Source organism: Hevea brasiliensis, chromosome 10 (genome assembly GCF_030052815.1).
Source record: "Hevea brasiliensis isolate MT/VB/25A 57/8 chromosome 10, ASM3005281v1, whole genome shotgun sequence".
NCBI classification, from domain to species: Eukaryota; Viridiplantae; Streptophyta; class Magnoliopsida; order Malpighiales; family Euphorbiaceae; genus Hevea; species Hevea brasiliensis.
The window spans coordinates 87,490,879-87,505,122 of NC_079502.1; positions in this window are offsets into that span (position 1 = coordinate 87,490,879).

Consider the following 14,244-nt stretch of genomic DNA (forward strand, 5'->3'; position numbering starts at 1 on the left):
ATTGAAATATTTTTCTAGGTATTTTCTTGGCATTCTAATGCCATGGGAACCTCAATGACCCTTCTCTGGAGTCCCAAAAATTATTTTATAATTTTTCACTCGGGTCTAGGGCTCCTCGTTGTAGAACCGCAACTTCTCCGTGACCCATCGCTGGGCACCTACTGCTTGACTCAGTTGTATTTTATTTCTAAAATTTTTACTAAATTTTTCTTATTAATATTTAAGTTAATTAGGGTTCCTGACTTTAGTTTAAATATTTTTCCGGATGTTTTAGCTGTCCGGACCGACACCGGTCTCCGGAACAGTAGAATGTACGGAGTGGTTACCGGGAGGGTGTTACAGGTAATAATAGTTTTATATTTTAATTATTGTTAGAATTATTTTTTTATTTTAATTAATTATTTTAATTATCAGATTATTTTAATTATTATTATTATAACTATTGTAATTATAATTATTTTAGTTTTTATAAATATTTTAATTATTATAATTATTTTAATTAATATAATTGTTGTTATAATTTTATTTTTATTTTTAATTAATTATTTGAAATATAAACATATTATTTTTATATTTTTATTTTAATTAATAATATAAAATATAAAAATTAAAACATTCCAATAAAAACATTGATAAAATTGAGCATTTAGTTTTTAACAAGATAATTATTCTCATTTTGATTCTTAAGTTGAAAAAGAGAAATGGTGATTACTTTAATTGTAAGAATCAAATTTCTTAATTTGTGGAAATGGAAATAAAAATTTTAATTTCTTTAATTTCGTTATTTTAAACTAAATAGAGTTTAAATTTAAATTTTTGAATTAAATTAGATAAAAAATTAAAAATAAACTAAATTAAACTTTTTTAATAAGTAGATGTGTATAATTAAACTTTAAGCTAAAAGGAATATGATAGTTATAAAAAAATAAAAAAGAAAAAGAAAAATGAGAATTGCACTTATCACCTACCCTCTCATGGTGATTATGATTATTATGATAATAAAAAGTTGAGAAGTGTAGGGCTGAACTAATGGAGAGCATGGATGTGATTGTCAACCACCACACTGGGTTTGGTTTGAAATTAAAATTTAACAGCTCTTTTATTTTAATTATATAATATAATTTAATATTTATTTTTTATATTTTATATTTTTGAAATTATATTATAAAATTTTTAATCAATTATGTTAAATGTAAATTTAATTTACAATAAATTTTAAAATAATTATATAACTATTAAAAATAAATTAAATAAAATTATGTTGTATTTAGATTCATAAATTTGGATTTAGATTAAGATAAATATAAAGATTAAAAAAATAAAAATTTAAAATAATAAAATTAAACTATGTTATTTGAAATTCATAATTAACCTAATAAAAAATATTTTATTGTTAGATATTCACCTTTATTTTAAATTTTAAATTTCAAAACTATTTTGCTTATTATATAAGATACTTTTAAATTTATTATGTTTAAATTTTAAATTTCAAACTCAAATCTATAAATTCAAATGCAACTTTATATTATCTTATCTTTTCTCTTAAAAGTGAATTAAAATTGATGGCAATCAGTTTCTAAAGAAAAAAGACCAATCAGATTTTAAGTTAAATATATTTTTTTTCTTTTTGAAACTTTCAAAAAATTAATTATATAATTTAATTAAAATCAAATATATTGAAATTGAATGAAAATAAAACCAAACTTGAATAAGTGCCTACTAGATAGGCAAAAGGTAGGATACCATAAAAATCACTATATCAAACTCAAACACGATAAATATTTATACCACTTGACTTTTTTTTAATTTGATTAAAATTTATTTTTAATTACTTAAATTTATTATAAATATGATTGTTATTATTTAAATAATATCTAAAATTGTATTATTTTATATAATTAAATTAAATTAAATAAATTGAAATCGAATGAAAATTAAACTGAAATTGATTGAAGACATATTAAGAATAACAATAGGTAGAATATTCGCGAAAAACACTATATTTAATCTGAACAAATTAATATCACAATTCAAATCAATTCCAAATCTAATTAAAATTTTTCTTTAACCATTTGAATTCGTTATAAACTCGATTATTATTACCCGAATGATATTTGAATCTGTATTATTTTATATATTTTTTAATTAATATTCTATATGAAAATATTTTTAATTAATAATTCATATTTTAAAAATTTAATTCTTTTATAAAATATTTAAATTCTATTTACTTAAAATATTAAACATAAAAATATATAAATATTATTATAAATATATATATATATATATATTTTATATTTAATTAATTATTTATATAGATAAATTTAAATAATAAACATTTAATATATAAAATTTAAACTCGATATAATATATTATTTTTAAAATTTAAATTTCTTTTAAATCTGATTATATTTTATCCAAACGTATTTATTAGGATTCAATTGAATTGAGTACGATAAATATCCGATCCTAAGCTTATGGTACAATTATATGTCTCTAATTTCATAAACCTAAATTAGATCTGCTCAAGCCAGTGGGCACCTCTACTCACGGTGGTGGAGATAGAATCCAAGGGAGGCCACCGTCACAAAATCTTCAAGGATTCACCCTTGTCCTCCAACCATAGCTGAGTCATGCACACTTAAATTTTTGTGCTTGGTCGGTACAAAAATAATTTTAGGGAAAGACATATAATTTTTTTTTAATCTAATAATGTTCGTATATCAACAACCTCAAAATACCTATACCAATTAAAAAACCCATCCAAGAAAATAAATTAAATTATTGTTGGGTTGTGAGGGTACATTGTGTGCCCCTTCAATTTTATTGCACTACCAATTAACCTAACTTTATATTTGTGGTATCAAATATTATATACCTTTTATTTCAAGTCTACTAATTATGGGTCTATATTGTTATCGGAAAAAATATTTTTTTTTAAATATAATAATTAAATAATATTAAAAATTTAATATATTTTAATTATAAAGACTTTAAAATAATAAAATAATTTTTTTAAATTATTTTTTCACCAGCCTGTATATTATTTCACTTTAAATTTATCAAAATTTTAAAATATATTTTATAGTAACATCATTATTTTTTATTATTAATTAATAACATTTAATCTCACCGACACCAATTTAAAATAAAAAAAAATAATTTTTTTTGTTCTTAAATAATGGAAAAGGGAATATAGAAAGGAGAAAATGAGAAAAGTGAAGGGGTAAAATGGGAAAGAGGCAAAAAAAAGTGTGTGGAGATGAAATATGTGTCATGTGAAGAGTCACGGGTGGTTTTCTGTTCAAATTCCTGCTCACCTAACTTGCGCCCGTGAAGCCGTGACGGCGTGACCGTTTGTGCCTTTGCGGGCTTTGTTCTCTGCGGCTTGAAATAGACCGACAGCGTTCGCCCATTAGGCCATCTTTCAATTACAAAGACCTAGCTTTTCCTTTCTATTGAGACTCTCATTAATTACCTAACGGTGAAATTACAAAATCCCATAAAATATTATTCAATTCATAACAAAAATTAAAAATAATATAATAACACTAATTGATTATTTAAAAATTTTGAATATATCAAATTAATGTAACAAAATATATTTTTATGATTATTTGATATAAAATTAATGAGAGATAATTATTAATTTTGTAACTTTTTAACTTTTTACTAGTATTATTTGGATATATAAAAATATTCAGTTAATTTTTAATTTAGTTAATATTTATTACCTTTTTTATGGGTTAAATATTATTTTTGAGAATATAGTTATTAAATTCAGATCGAATCGACTAATTGAATCAGTGTGTTAGAAGAAAGAATACAAGTAATGAAGGAAATGATTGTATATTTGTCTGTGAAATAATTGTGTATTTATCTGTGTCTTATTTATAGAGATAGTACATCTATTTATACATGAGAATATGAGCTAATTTAGACAAGAATAATAATTACTGTAATTATGCTACACAAATCATCTATAATTATGCTAATTACTGTAATTATGCTACACAAATATCCTATAATCATGTTAATTATTGTAATTATGCTAACACCCCCCCTCCTCCCCTCAAACTCAAGGTGGTAGCATAGGTGCCAACTTGAGTTTGCTTAAGAGATCCTGAAAGCGAGCGGGAGGATACGTTTTGGTGAACATATCAGCGGTTTGGCTGACAGAGGAGACAGGAATCAAACATATGGTGCCATGAGCAACATGATGACGTACAAAATGACAATCAATTTTGATGTGTTTGGTACGCGCATGAAATACATCATTATGAGAAATCTGTATGGCACTTCTATTATCGCAATGAAATATTGTGGCAGAAAAATGAGTGACACCCAAATCAATTAATAACCACTGTAACCAAAGTAATTCAGATGTAGCATCAGCAAGAGCACGATATTCAGATTCTGTGCTAGAACGTGCAACAACAATTTGCTTTTTGCTACGCTAAGAGATAAGAGAATTACCCAAGAAGAAACAATAACCAGTTGTAGAGCAACGATCTGTCAGATCACTAGCCCAATCAGCATCAGAGTAGCCAGATAATACTAGGAGGAGGTAGCAAAAAAGTGCAAACCATGAAAAAGAGTACATTTGATATAACGAAGGATTTGAAGTACTGCAGAGAAATGAGTTGAGCGAGGAGCAGACATAAACTGGCTGAGCAGATGAACAGCATATGAAATATCAGGTCGAATAACTGTGAGATAAACAAGACTCCCGAAAAGCTGTCGATATAAAGTAGGATCATCAAGAGGAGTGCCATCAAGAGGTGTAAGTTTGCAATTGAGCTCCAATGGGGTTGATACTATTTTGCTATCAGTGATGCCTGCTCGAGAAAGTAAGTCGGATGCATACTTTGCATGAGATAGATAATAGCCATCAAAATTTTGAGAAACTTCAAGACCCAAAAAATAGCTGAGAGAACCCAGGCCTTTCATTTCAAAATGCTGATTAAGATAATGTTGTAACTCTGAAATACCAGATGAATCATCTCCTATTATTATCATATCATCAACATAAAGCAACAGAAGAACAATACCACTGTCAGTTTGGTGAGTGAATAATGCAAAATCATGTGGACTAGAGAGAAAACTAAGTTGAGTAAGAGTGGAACTAAATTTGGCAAACCAGGCCCTGGGAGCTTGTTTTAATCCATATAAGGCTCGTCGAAGTTTGCAAATCTTATGAGGAGAATGATAACCAGGAGGAGGATGCATATAAACTTCTTGTGTTAAATCACCATGAAGAAAAGCATTTTTGACATCCATCTAAAAAAGTTTCCATTTACGAACTACAGCAATAGCTAAGAGACTGCGAATAGATGTTAATCGGGCCATTGGAGCAAAAGTTTCTTCATAGTTGATACCATACTCTTGAGTGTACCCTTTGGCTACTAAGCGAGCTTTGTAGTGTTCAATAGTTCCATCAGAACAGGTCTTGATTTTGTAAATCCATTTGCAACCAATAGGGGTCTTGTTTGGTGGAAGATCAACTAAATTCTAAGTATGAATTTTCTCTAAAGCCTGAAGTTCATTAGTCATAGCTTGCTGCCAAAGAGGGTCAGTACTTGCCTCACGATAAGAACGAGGCTCATGAAGGGTTGCAATAATCAGAAAGATAATGAGGAGTTTCTCTTACACGGGTAGAACGACGAAGAGTAGTGCTAGGAGGAGATGCAGGCACAGGTACTGGATCAACAACTGGTGCAGATTCAACAGGAGCAGGTGTAGTTGGGCTAATATTGAGCACATCAAAATCAGCTGGATCAGGACTTGGAAACAGCTCTTTGGAGGAGTCAGTGAAAAATAGAGAGTCAGTATTGACAGAGTGATGAAATTTGAAAAGAGAAGAGAACATAGTATTGTCCCAAAAGGTAATATGATGAGAGATGCATAACTTATTAGAAACAGGATCCAACAACGATACCCTTTGCGTTCAATGCCATAACAAAAAAAAAACAACATAGACGAGCACGGGGTTCTAATTTGGTATGTTCATGAGGTTGTAAAAGAATAAAAGAAACACATCCAAAAGGTTTAAGGATGGAATAGTCAGGAGATTGTCCAAACAACTTTTCAAAAGGAGATAAATTATGAAGAACCAAGGTAGGAAGACGGTTAATAATATAAACAGCATGAAGAGCTGCTTCTCTCCAAAATTTTTCTGGACATGAGGCAGAAAGAAGAAGAGTACATACAAAATCAAGAATATGGCGATGCTTGCGTTCGGCTCACCCATTCTGTTGAGAGGTGTGAGGACAAGAACGTTGAACAACGGTGCCTTGTTGACCAAGAAACTGAAGTAAAGAAGAATCCCAATATTCCATGGCATTGTATGTTCGGAGAATTTTAATGTCACAAAAGAACTGAGTTTTAATCATTTTTGCAAATGTGATGTAAATTTGTGATAACTCAGATCGATGTTTCAAAAAATATATCCAAGTAAACCGAGAATAATCATCAATAAATATCACAAAATAACGAAAACCATTTATTTAAGAAATAGGAGAAGGACCCCAAATGCCAGAATAAATTAAACCAAAAGGAGTGTCTGAAGTAGTATTATTATGAGAAAAAGATAATGCAGGTTGTTTTACAAGCTGACAATTTAAACAATTAAATGACTCAAACTTAGTAGATCCTAATAATCCATGAGAAATTAAAGGTTGAATTTTACTGGCAGAAGCATGACCAAGACGAAGATGCCATTGGTGAATGGAGGAATTAGGGATTGTAGCTGTAGACACAAATCTCTGAGGAAGATATAAAGATGCAAGCTCAAATAATCGACCCACTCTGCGATCCTCCCCAAGAATCTGTCCCATTTGTGGATCCTGTACCTGGATACCTGAAGGAACGGAAGCGTGAAAAACACAAGTTTATACCATTGAATTCAAAATTTTTCACCTAGGGTCACATGCATCATGCAAGATTTATTTTTATCTATTTGATTTCAATGATAAACAACATATTAAAACTCTTTTAATATGTTTTCGGATCTGTATTTGCCATTTAAGATTTTAAAATTAATCAGATTAATTTTAGAACCCTAGATTAAATCAAGAACGATTACACTAACCTCTTGATGTCTCGCAGCGTCTGCGCGCTTTGAGATTCGTCTTGAGGACACGGATGTTGTCCCTCTAGCTTGTCCACACCAAGAACACCTATGACAGCCCTTGAACAGCTTCTAAAGCTTTTTCTATTAATTAGAAATTCAAGTTCTGCCTTTTAAGAGATTAGAGATGTAAACAGGACACTAGAAACAATTTCTAGCGTTCTTAATTCAAGAGATTAATGGCTAATCTCTTTGAATTGATGAGAGATGAAGAAAAATAGATGAAAACCCTCAAAGTGGCGTGACAAAGGAGAGGAGTGGCTGATGGTTATTTTTTTTTTCATAACCACACTTAAATAGCTAGGTTAACACATTAAACCCTTGCCACATGTCACCCTTTGATTAGCTCTAGGTTTAAGTGACCCAATCACATTGTGCCAAGTGTCAAACCTATATTTAATCTTGATTTTAATCATCTTACATGATTAAAAACATTTGGCAAGCTTATGTGTAATCCCATGTGTCACCATCTCATGGTGCCACGTGTCACACTGTGAAATGACCAAAATGCCCCTGTGTCTTAATTTTGAGTTCTTAACCCAAAATAATTATTTTCTTCTTCTAATTAATTTATATCAAATATAAATTAATTAATTAATCTTTATTAATTAATTTCTCATTAATTAAATTCATATTTAAACACTTTAAATATAAATTTAACTTATATTATACATCCAATAATCTAGATTTGGTTTCAAGTCATGCTAGGGACTTTGCAATCTAATTGCAAACCAAACCTATTTAATTAATCAATTAAACTCTTTAATTAATTAATTAAATCATATTTAAATAGGTGATAACTTGTGTATGTGTGTGACTTACTAGGCTCATCACTAATTGGCAATGAGACATGATATCAACTCTTAATATCATCAGAACTCTTTCTTACCATAAATGATTTCTCTAAATCATTTTACGCACCTCATAGACCATGGTTAACACCTAGCATAGCATGCCATGGCCACCCAATTAGTAATAAGGTTTACCTTAAATGAACCTAAAATCATATGTTACCATGCACTAGAATATCTCTGTTACAAAATCCCAACTCAAGCTGGAGTCATGGTTTATGTCAAACTCCATTTACTATGAATATTATGTTCTCTTTTAATTCCAGTTCTTGATTAAAAAGATTTTCTCATCAGAAACTCTTTTCTGAATAAATCTATCTGTCCTGGCCAGGAACTTGAAACATCAAGAACAATTAAATGAACATAGGATTTTATCTCTATTTACTTAGAGGAACAGATTCCATCTTGATCAACACCTACCTCCATATATAACTAGTAGGAGCCAACAGATGCCCATATACCCATACACAGTATAACTATGAAAGCAGTATCAAACTCAAACTACCTATATACAAGATAACTGTGCTATCTCAGGTCTAAAGATCATATGCACTGATATGATTTATGACAAAACATTGACAAGAGTAAACTCCATGTGCTTGTCATAAGTGTCACTGGTTCGGCCTACTTATCATTTATAAGTGCCTATCATATTTGTTATATGGCATGAGACTCACCATTCCATCTTATTTATATCTCATATAAATAACTTGGAAACAAACATGAATACAATCTTTCTGGATAAGTCATGTCCTTATTATGAAGTATCCTCGATTGTGAACCTATTTATGATACTTCGTGCTAGAAATATTATCACTCATATTCTTAACAACTTAAGAATAATATTTTTAACAAAATATCAATGGACCTTTTCTATTACACATAAATATATTATGTAAACGGAAAAGTGGAAATGCCTTTTATTAATAAAAATATGTACAAGATACATACTAAATGATATGCTCTAGGGCATACTACTAACAATCTCCCACTAGCACTAGAGCCATTCATTACAATATCTTAGACCTATCTTCTCAAGATGTCGGTCTAACTGAGACTGTGACATAGGCTTAGTGAATGGATCAGCTGGATTTTTCAGCTGATGCTATTTTCTACGTGGCTACATTGCCTTGCCCAACTATATCTCTGATAACGTGGTAGTGCCTTTCTATGTGTTTGGATTTTGGGTGAGACCTTAGTTCCTTAGCCTGTATGACTGCTCCATTATTGTCACAGTGTAGTGGAACTGCTGACTCAATGGAAGGAACTACTGTAAGTTCTGTCACGAACTTCTTTATCCAAACAGCTTCCTTTGCGACATCGATGCAAAGAATATACTCACCTTTGTAGTGGAATCTGCAATGTGCTCTGTTTGGAACTCTTCCAACTGATTGCACCTCCATTACAAATGAACACATATCCAGAGGTAGACTTTCTATCATCGATATCTGATTGGAAATCAGAATCAGTATAACCATCCAATTGCAAGTCTCCACCTCCATAAATCAAGAATAAATCCTTAGTTCTTCTCAAGTACTTAGGGATATTCTTGACAGCTATCCAGTGTTCCAAACCTGGATTGGATTGATACCTGCTAGTCAAACTAACAGCATATGCGATATCCGGCCTAGTACACAACATTGCATACATTAAACTTCCAATAGCCGAAGCATATGGAATCCTGGCCATCTTATCTCTTTCTTCAGGTGTCTTTGGAGACATCTCTTTAGAAAGATGGATACCATGTCTCACTGGTAACAATCCTCTCTTGGAATCAAGCATGTTAAACCTCTTTAACACCTTTTCAAAGTATAGACTTTGGGATAAACCAATTATTCTTTTCGCTCTATCTCTATAGATGCGAATCCCAAGAATATAGGTTGCCTCCCCTAAGTCTTTCATGGAGAATGTATTTGACAACCATACCTTTATAGTCGTCAACATACCTGTGTCATTACCCATCAACAGTATGTCATCCATTTATAAGACAAGGAAAGTGATAGCACTGTCACTAACCTTCTTATATACACATGGCTCATCCTCATTTTTGCTAAAACCAAAGGATTTAATGGCTTCATCAAAACGGATGTTCCAACTCCTCGAAACTTGTTTCAACCCATAAATGGATCGCTTTAGCTTGCATACCTTGGAACCATCTTGGGATTCAAATCCCCTAGGTTGTTCCATGAAAATGTTTTCTTCATGTATCCATTGAAAAAAGCTGTTTTGACATCCATCTGCCAAATCTCATAATCATAGTATGCAGCTATTGCTAGTAAAATCCTAATTAATTTAAGCATGGCAACAGGCGAGAAAGTCTCCTCATAGTCGATTCCTTGCCTTTGGCGAAACCCTTTCGCTACTAGCCTTGCCTTATAGGTCTCTACCTTTCCATCATAACCAATTTTCTTCTTGAAAACCCATTTGTTCCCTATAGGTACAATACCTTCAAGTGGGTCAACAAGATCCCAAACTTGATTCTTATACATGGAATCAATCTCAGATTTCATAGCATCAATCCATTTTGAAGAGTCTATATCTGATATAGCTTCTTCATAGGTGAGTGGATCATCCCCATGATCTACTTCTTCATGAGTAGACAACTCTTGTTCTTCTTCATGAAGAAAACCATATCTCACTAGTGGGTGAGATACCCTGGTTGTTCTACGAGGAACAGCTGTAGATGTTTCATCAACGGGTATAGGTTGACTAGATGGATCTATATCCATCTGATCTGTTGGTTGGTCAGAATTCTCCAATTCTAACTCTATTTGCCTTCCTTTACCTCCTTCTTGAACAAACTGTTGTTCAAGAAATATGGCATCTCTACTTATCACAACCTTTTGTGAAGTAGGCAAACAAAAATAATATCCAAAACTATCTTTTGGATATCCAACAAATCGACCTTTTTCTGATCTGGTCTCCAATTTATCAGTGTTCAGCTTTTTTATATAAGCTGGACAACCCCAAATCTTAACATGCTTAAGACTTGGTTTTCTTCCATGCCATATCTCATAAGGTGTGGAAGAAACTGATTTTGATGGAATCCTATTCAGAATATACAAAGCTGATACTAATGCAAATCCCCAAAAGGAGATTGGCATATCAGTATAGCTCATCATACTACGTACCATATCCAATACGGTACGATTTCTCCTTTCAGATACACTATTCAACTGTGGCGTTCCTGGAGGAGTCAGCTGAGAAACAATGCCATGCTCTCTCAAGTATTCATCAAAATCAGTACTCAAATATTCACCTCCACGATCTGATCGAAGAGCTTTAATACTCTTTCCTGTTTGATTTTCTACTTCAGATTTAAATTCTTTGAACTTTTCAAAAGATTCATGTTTGTATTTCATCAAATACAAATACCCAAACCTTGATTTATCATCAGTAAAGGTAATAAAATAATGAAAACCCCCTCTAGCCATTTCTTTAAATGGACCACATACATCACTATGTATTAGCTCCAAAATATTTTCAGCTCTTAGACCCCGTCCAACAAAGGGTGATCTAGTCATTTTGCCACAAGGCAAGATTCACAAGTTGGAGTAGGCTCAGAGCCCAATGAGGATAGAATCCCCATTTTCTCCAGTTTTGCAATCCTATCTTCTGCAACATGACATAACCTTAAGTGCCAAATATATTTTGAACTTGAGTTGGTTTTCACCATGGCATTGCATTCTTTTAGATTGCTATACTCTAGCCAGTGGAAACACTTTCTTACTGGCAATGGAAACACTTTCCTATTGGCAGTGGAAACACTTTCCTTTGCCTTTGTCAGCTTTGGTCTTCCCTTTGCTTAGCTATTTTCTTGGAAGGACCAGAATCGAGGTTTCTTTTTCTTATTACCCTTCTTCTTGTTGGACTTTCCAGCAGAAGAAGATGCAACCAAAGCTACCTCTTTTCCTTTATTGCCTGGCATATTCTTTTGGGTAATAACCAGCATGTTGAGTAAACCAGCTAAGGTGCATTCCTGTTTAGTCATATGAAAATTTGTCGCAAAATTTCCAAAAGACTCAGGAAGGGACTGAAGGATCAAATCCGTCTGTAGTTGGAAATCCATGTTGAAGTCAAGATATTCCAACTGCTCAATCTGCCGAATCATCTTGTGGACATGATCCCCAACATTCTGTCCCTCAGACATCCTCATGCGGAACAGCTGCCTAGATATCTCATACCTAGCATTCCTACTGTGCTCACCATATAACTCTTGTAGGTGAAGGAGGATCTCACTTGCACTCTGCAAGTTTTCATGCTGCTTCTGTAACTCATTACTCATGGAAGCAAACATGTAACACTTAGCTCTCATATCATGCTCCTTCCACTTGTCTAAAGTTTCATGTTCCTCTTAAGTGGCCTCTGGAGGTAAGGGACCAGGAACATTTGAATCTAGAACATATCTTATATGTTCAAGGTTCAGGACAAGTTTCAAATTTCTTAGCCAATCAGACAGATTAGGTCCTGTCAACCTATTGTGATCAAGTATGCTTGCAAGGATATTGGATGGTTGTGGTTGTTTTGTGCTCTTTTTATCAGAAAATTAACTGCAGAAAATAACCAGATTAATTAGTAAATGTATCATGTAATTAACCAAAATGATTATGGTCTTTTAATCAAATTAGTCCTCCCACTAACTTAGCGAATCCTACACTTCCAAAGTAGGAAACGGAAATCCTAGTTGGATGGATTTCTAGTGGATGATTGAATTCTTATAATTCTATTGATCATCCTCAGGTACATCCATTATTGGAATTACAATAAACTATAAGTGAGCAACTCCTTGCCCATCACATCTCATGTGAGGTTCAATCCTTTACTTAGCCCCTAATGCTCAAAATCTCAGGTACATCCATTATTGACTTATCTTGCATTAGTTAAGTTGATCCCTTTGAGCCAGTAATTATGCAAATAATTTTAATGTCCTCAGGTACATCCAATATTGGCCACTAAACCATTTACATATTTACAACATCTCATGCTTAACAATTATTCTTAAGAAAATCTCTTAAATTAATTGCATCTCATGCAACTATTTAAAATTTCTTAAAATAATTGCCCCAATGGAGGGCCTATGTTATAATTACTTTAATTATAGCATTTCCAACTTAATCATTTGTTTGGAAGATTTTATGGTCATTCTAATTACTATTAAGGTCTCACTTTGCACATTATCCATTTAGCATGCATATATCATATAATTGCATACATTCCCATACATCTCATGCATTCATGGATAAGCAGTAAATATGGTATGATCATAGAATTTCTAAGGGATTCAATAATGAGCCACCAAGAATTGAAACAGTGAATTCCAAGGTGCATTTAATTAATTCATTCATTTTACAAGAGTTGCTGAAGGAGTACATAATCAACACTTGATCTTGAATTCCTCCCACTGGTCCCACCAATGCTCTTAACCTCCTTGAACTTCTTGCAATCCAATATTACATGGTAATCCTTGGCATACCAAGGCGAATTTACAAGAACTTAAATAAATGAAATTACAACCCAAAAATTATTACAAACTTAATAATACATGCCCAAAATAAATTAAAATAAATTAATTAATTTACAATCCCAAAGAAACATAAAAGAAATAAATCCAATCACATTGGTCTTTTATAGTCCATGATCATCCATCATGCAGATCGCTATTTAACAATTAAATAAAACATACATACTTAAATTAAATTGAATATCTCATATTCAACTTAAAAATCCAGATTTGAATATGATTCAAATAAATTTAAAAATTCATATTTGAATCTCATTCAAACAAATTTAAAAATTCAGATTTGAATCACATTCAAACAACTTTAAAAATTCAGATTTGAATCACATTCAAATATTTTTTAAAAGATCATATCTGAATTTTATTCAATCAATTTTAAAAAATCAGATTTAAATATGATTCAAACAACTTTAAAAATTCAGATTTGAATCACATTCAAACAACTTTTAAAATTCATATTTGAATCACATTCAAACAATTTTTAAAATTCTGATTTGAATCATAATTTAATTGTGTGATAAAAATTCTAATTAAACAATTTAATTAGACATAAAATGGATCTTAAATCATACAACAATTGCACATTCACCATCCATTTACCTTTGCACACCATTGTGATGCATCAACCATGCGCACCATGGTGTTCATCATTTGTGCCGCCACTTTGACTTTGCAACCAGCAATAAACTCTTGATCTCATGATCAAACACACAATTAAATCATATAAACATCAATCTAAATGGCAA